The sequence below is a fragment of the Micromys minutus genome (assembly GCF_963924665.1).
Source record: "Micromys minutus genome assembly, chromosome: 27".
Classification (NCBI taxonomy): domain Eukaryota; kingdom Metazoa; phylum Chordata; class Mammalia; order Rodentia; family Muridae; genus Micromys; species Micromys minutus.
In genome coordinates, this window is record NC_137962.1 from 34,949,940 (window position 1) to 34,956,974 (window position 7,035).

Genomic DNA, 7,035 nt, shown 5'->3' on the forward strand with positions numbered 1-7,035 from the left:
CAGAGTTGAAACAAGGGGGAAATTTTAGTTTTACATCTTTTCTCATGGCTCATGAGTCCTTTTGTCCTCTCATGGTCTCCTGTCTGAATTTTAGAAAAATAGACACATTGTCGCTTTGCCTAAGCTCCTGTGCTGAGAGAGAGACCAGGCAGCATTCTTCCTCACACCTGGTGAGTATCATCTAACCACCCAGTGCCCTGGAGAGAAAAACAGATGTTTGCGGTTCCTTGTGAGGCTAAGTGTGAAGGACAGACAGTGCCAGGAGTACTTTCCCCGATCCCTCATCCCAGGCCTGTGTCTGCCTAACACCCCAGCTCCTCATCTGGCTTTCAGATAACTGTTGGCAGTGCACTGGGCTAGTGACATCTCCTGTGCTGAACTCCCCACTCTGGCCTCAGGGAATCTCCCCATATGTCACCATCTGTTTCCACAAGAGCATGTGACAGTTCTGCCCATGGTCAGAGTGCAGGGGCTCTGCAACAGGCATGATCATTGCAAACATGCCACTGATAGGCTTATCCCTTTCCCTCTCCTTCTCTCTTGCTAAACTTAGATTACATTCATAATGCTAGCCACTGAGGTCTATTCCCTTATTTGGCCACTTCCTTATGCCTGAAACTCCAAGGTCCAGCTATCAAAACACCAAGATCCATCAATCAAAATTCATTATTTGGCTACACTGGCTAACAGTGTTCAATCAGGACTTACAAAGTCATCCTAATTCAGACTTCTTCCCTTTTGTCCTTAAAAACACTCCTGAATAAATTCCTGCCACTGTGTCTGTCAGTCCACAGGCAGCCCGAACCCTACCCCATCCAACCCCTTTGCCCCTCCGGGGCAATAAATTTCTTCTGTGCTGAGAATTTGGTGTTTGGATGTATCTGTGGCTGTTTCCTACTGGTGTCTCAAGCACACGCACACTCACACTGCTCTGCAGGGCTGCAGGATGGGATGTCAGATCTCCATGATAACAGGGAGGCTGCCCACACTTGAATAATGAAGCATTCTTTCCAAAGAGAGAAAGCATCCATTTCCCTGCAACTCTGCTGTTTAATTCAAAATACACTGTGGGATTGAATGACAAAAAAACAGCAGGAAAGCTGGACCATTCTTTTCTCTGCAGCAGTTCATAATGCCTTTGAATCTACCTGGTGCTGATAGAAACCATGATGCTTTCACCATAACAACTAGATGTCTAGGAAACAGGGGACAGAGTAGATTTGCTTAGACTTTTATTTAGATTAAAAAATGTTTTGATATTTAGTTTTTATGTCAAAACAGTTAAGTTTGAAACTACTTGGAGGCTACAGAGATGGTTCGGGTGTTGAGAGCACTCACCAGTCCTGCAGGGGTCAGGGGTCAGTTCCGAGCTTCCACATGACAGCTCATAGACACTTCTAATTCCAGTTCTAGGGAATCCAACGCCCTCTTCTGGCTGCCCAGGACCCCCTTATGCACGTGGTATGTATATAGGCATGCAGAATCACACAACGCACAGAAACAAAAAGTAAGCATATCTCTTTAAAATAAGAGCTTGCGTTGCTTATTGGAGTGACTTAAAAGCAACCACACACGATTTTCCTTTCCTTTCTTTTCTTTTTTTGAGTTAATTCTTATTTATATGAATACACTTTAGTTGTTTTCAGACACACCAGAAGAGTATGTCAGATCTCATTATAGATGGTTGTGAGCCACCATGTGGTTGCTGGGAATTGAACTCAGGACCTCTAGAAGAGCAGTCAGTGCTCTTAACTACTGAGCTACCTCTCCAGCACCCCCCCCCCCCCATTATTTTCATGTAATCTTTCAAGTGACTACAGTGGTCAACCTTGCCTGTTAATGTATATACAGTCTAAACCATGTTAGAGCCATTCCTCTGGCCATGTCTGTGAGGAGTTTCTGTTTAAGGAGAGAAGACCCAGACCAAATGTGAGTGCCACATTGGGACACCTATGGTGTCACTCTGAACTCACACACCACAAGGAGAAAAACAACTAGGCACCTGCATTCCTCTCCCTTTCCCTCTTCCACCACTCCCATGGTTGTTTGCAATGCAATTGGCTGCTTCCAGTCTTGCTACATGCCCTCCCACCATCCCACCATGCTGGCTTTCACCCTCAGACTGAAGCTGGAATAAATCTTTCCTTGGGCCAGCAAGATGGCTCTAAAGAAGAGGACAATTTTTCACCAAGTTTCATCCTAGGGCCCATTCAGAGGAAAAAAGGAATGACTCTGGCAAGTTTTCCATTGTGTTTTCTCTCTCTCTCTCTCTCTCTCTCTCTCTCACACACACACACACACACACACACACACACACACACACACACAACACCAAAATAATGTAATAAAAAGAAAAAGACCCAAATAATTCCTTCTTTGGGATGTTGCTGTTATCAGATACTGTTGTCATAGCTACAGGACAAGAAACTGACTGAGACCAAGCTAGTTCCTGGTTTTCCGAAGTGGCTCCGGCTGCAGGAAGTCTCCAGACATGCTAGGATAACTGAAGAGTTTGAACTCCTAGATCAGGGTCTTGCAAATGTCAGGAGTAGGTTGCTAGCCTATAGCATGTCTCCAATAAATCTTAGCAAAGGTTAATATTACTGGGCAGGAGGTATTCAACCCACTGGCCCAGAGACTGAGAACAGCTCAGAAGGAAACAGCCACTGGGACTTTTTATAGATTTTCATTGCTCTTAACCAGTGAGCCATCTCTCCAGTCCTGCGACTCTTTTAGTATTCATGGACTCTGCATTTTTTATATTGCCTGTTTGCTGAAGTTTGATTATAACACACAAACCATCATTTGTGAGTTATTTGGGGACACACACACACAAAGATGAATAAAATTGAGGGTTCCTCAATTCATCCATTTCTGGCTGAATATAAACAGCGAGCCCTCTTGCTTGGCCCTCTTACTATAAACAGTGTCCTCATCTGGTGACAGCCATGTTTTCACACTGGGGACTTTCTTTTTAGTGTTTTGACTGCTTCTGATGACCTGCTCAATAGCTGAAGCTCTGCTCAGGGTTCCTTGGAGCCTGGAGCCTGGGGCGTGTCTTACAGAGAATGCATTTAAATGAACGGGAAGGTCAAGGTTATTATCAACCACATGGGGGCTACAAGAATCCTGTAGACAAACAAAAATGGGACAGCAGATTTCAAGTGGAGGGGCTACAAGCAGAAGAAAAAAGAGAGACACACAAAAGAAGGTTTATTTACCAGGTGTGTGGTGCATTCTTTAATCCCAGCACTCAGAGAGCAGAGGTGGGTCTCTGAGTTTGAGGCTAGCCTGGTCTACAGAGCAAGTGCCAGAATAGCCAGAGCTACACAATGATGAGACCCTGCCTCAAAACAAAACAAAACAACCCCCCCCCAAAAAAACAAAGACACACACACACACAAAAAAAAAAAAAAAACAAAAGACAACCGAACAAAAACCTCAAAAATCAAAAAACCAAACAACAACAACAACAAAACCAAAGGTTTGTTTGTGACAAGAGATTAAGAAATGGCAGAAATATGTGGCTGTGTGTTGTTTTGGAATTGGCTAGTTTTCATCAGGGGAGATCAGAACTGTCTGTGTGCTGAGGCCTAGTTCTTGCTCTCTGTGTGTGAGGCCCTGAGTTCATTCTCCAGCTTTGCAAGAAAGAAAAGGAGGTGCTGCATGCTGCGTTGACCTCCGGAGGCAGGGGGGTAGATGCTGAGCTCCGTGTTTACAGGGCTGGAAATACGGTGAATGTTTTGATCGCACAGGCTTCAGATGGCAGTGAGGCTGTGGAGGACAAATCTCTTCCTCTCACCCTGCTAGATACATGTGCCAGCCTCCCTTACCCAGTTACCCAACCCTGCACCCAGAGCCTGACTGCCTGCAGGCTCTCCGTTGTCTGCCAACTTGTCAGATGTCTTGATCATCCTCCAGGAGCTTTTCTGCAAGTGGGGGAGGCTGGCAGGCTTGATTCAGCCCGGGACAAAAAGAGAATGTGTTGGATGTGGGCTAGAACATCTGTGACTGGAGCCTGTACCCCGAGTCCTACACACAGTTCAGGTTCAGACTGGCGAGTCATCTTCCTACACTTTACCCAGCCCTCAGTGATGCCTTGGGACGGGAATCCAGCCGTGGTCTGCACAGTCTTACCGCCTCCACCTGCCCGACCTGTGCCACCGGCCCTGGCAGCAGTGCCTTTCTCTGTTTCTGTTTTCTTTCTTTTTCTTTCTTGAAAAATTTATTTACTGTATATAAGTACACTGTAGCTGTCTTCAGACACACCAGAAGAGGGCATCGGATTGGATCCCATTACAGATGGTTGTGAGCCACCATGTGGTTGCTGGGATTTGAACTCAGGACCTCTCTGGAAGAGTTGTCAGTGCTCTTAACCGCTGAGCCACCTCTCCAGCCCATCTGTTTCCGTTTTCAGTTGTAAAACATACATTTCCTGAGAAGTATAATTTCTACTTTTTCTGAAGGTGAATCTTGCTGGAGAGATGGCTCAGAGGTTAAGGGCACTGAATGTGAATCTCAATTCCCTTGAGTCCCTTTTGTGCAGAATGACCACTATTCCTCCCAGGGACTCTTCCTGGCTTCACACATTGACCTTGTCCCTACCGGCCACTCTCTGGCCACCACCCACCACTACTCTGCCGCCTGGTTCCTGTGCATTTGACTGATGGCTTTGTTTCGCTGCTGTGCACTGCAGTGGTATTAACAGAGGCAGACACCACGTCTTTCCACCGTGCCAGAACGTATCCAGTAACGACAAATCGGCCTGCCTCTCCCTTTCCTTGCTTTCTTGTAAGCTTGCTCAGCAACGGTGGCCTTGCCCATCAGCTGCTCCGTATTCCATCCCGAGGCTTATGTATACGGGTGTTTTGCCCGCAGAGGCAAGAAGAGGGTGTTGGATCTCCTGGGGCTAGAGTTATAGACAGTTGTGAGTCACTGAGAAAGGAACCATGCCTGCGGCGTGTCCTCTGGAAGAGCAAGCAGCCAGTGTGCCCTCAATGGCCGTGCTGTCTCTCCAGGCCCCCATTCCAATCTTGACCATTAGTTATCACTAACACTCTGACCACGCCGGTGAAACATAGGTTACAGAACACCCGAGAGAAGGTGAAAGCAGCTCTCGGGGGTTCTAGAGGCTTCCCTGAACCCAAGGCTGAACAAGGCAGCAGACCTCACTCAGCCCTCAACAGGTCAGATAAGGGACTGACCTTATCCCTCAGTCCGGGGCTGTTCCCACGCTGGCTGCCAAGGTACCCAACAGGTTCTAGCAGAAGAAGGTTCCAAAAGGCCGATCGAATCATTCAGCTGCGCTGAATCAAGCCCTGGTTGATTGAGTTTATCACCTGCCCATTCATGTGGTGGATGGGTGCTGCCTTCTTCCCTGGTTTAGTGTCCTTTTCCCGGGTGAGAGGTTACACCATCTGCCAGTGTGTTGCAAGCTCCTGGCTGATTCCTCTCCAGTTTGATGGGATTCAGTGTGATCTGGCCACCGGGGATCATTTTGTGTTTGTGTGGCTAAGCGAATGATCAGCCAGTTCTGCCGATGAGGGTCTTACTCAGAGAGCCACAGGGCAGTCATCTGCCTCAGCACCTTCTCCCAGAGGACCCAAGGGCTGTGTTGACAGAGGATTTATTCCAGGCCAGCCAGGGCTAAGAGCCACTGCTCTTACTGAAGAAGAGCCCGTCTTAGGCAAGCATTGCGGTAACCTTCCCTGTGCAGATGCACGCCTGTCTTATCGGCTTATTTAGCAAGAGGTCCTGAGCTGTGTACGGTGCACGGTGTAATTCCCTTTGCTCAGAGAGACTGTCAGCCTCCATCACTCTCTGTGGTCAAAGATGACCTTGACTTCCTTATTCCCTTACATCCGCCTCCTGAGCGCTGGGAGTATAGCGTGGCATTCGTATTATGCCCTTCATCATCATCATCATCATCACCATCATCCATTCCTTATTATTGTGTGTATGATGTGTGTGTGTGAGTGTAGGCACACACGTGCCACATCCCAAGTGTGGAAGTCAGAGGACAACATTCAGGAGTCTATTCTCTCCTCCTATTGCTGACTCTTGTCATTCACAACAACAACAAATGATGTCATACCTTAGGGACTGGAGAGATGGCTCTGCTGTTAAGTGCACTTGTTGCTCTTGCAGAGGACTCAAGTTGGATTTCCACACCCACGTCAGGTGGCCCACAGCTTCCTGTAACTCTGGCTCCATGAGATCTGATGCTCTCTTCTGGCCTTCTTGGGTATACACAGAGACTACATGTATATGTGTATGAATCTATATCTATCTATCTATGTATCTATATTTTTATAAATTTATATATACAAGCACATGCATATAAATGAAGTGAACATATACATATATATGTATACATACAGGCATATGTATATGTATGTAAATGAAATGAATATATATGTGTATATATGCAGGCATATGTATATGTATGTAAATGAAATGAATATATATGTGTATATATACAGGCATATGTATATGTATATAAATGAAATGAACCTTTAAAAAGGTGTTGGGAGAATTTTAAGTGACACAAATATCTATCCCCCAAGAACAAACTCATTTGTGTGTTTGTTTTATGTTTTACAAGACAGGGTTTTCTTATTTAGCCCTGACTGTCCTGGAACTTGATCTATACACCAGGCTGGCCCTGAACACAGAGATCCGTCTGCCTCTGCCCCAGTCTGAAGTATTGGGATTAAAGGCACGGGGTATCATGCCCAGCAAGAACAAGCTTTCTTTCTTTTTTGTTTTAAATCACTTTTTTAAATAGGTCGATTAGTAGATGTATGGACTATTTGTCTAGTTGCTGTTGCACTACTGGCCAATAGGATTACAAAAGGAAACCCAAGTTTTACAGTCATTTCCTCAAAGGACTAACACGTTGTCTTAGTTAGGGTTTTACTGCTGTGAACAGACACCATGACCAAGGCAGCTCTTTTTTTCTCTCTCTCTCTCTCTTTTAGAAACTTTATTTTCCTTCCACCTTTTTCCCCTTTCCTCGAGTGTCTGCTGAGCAGC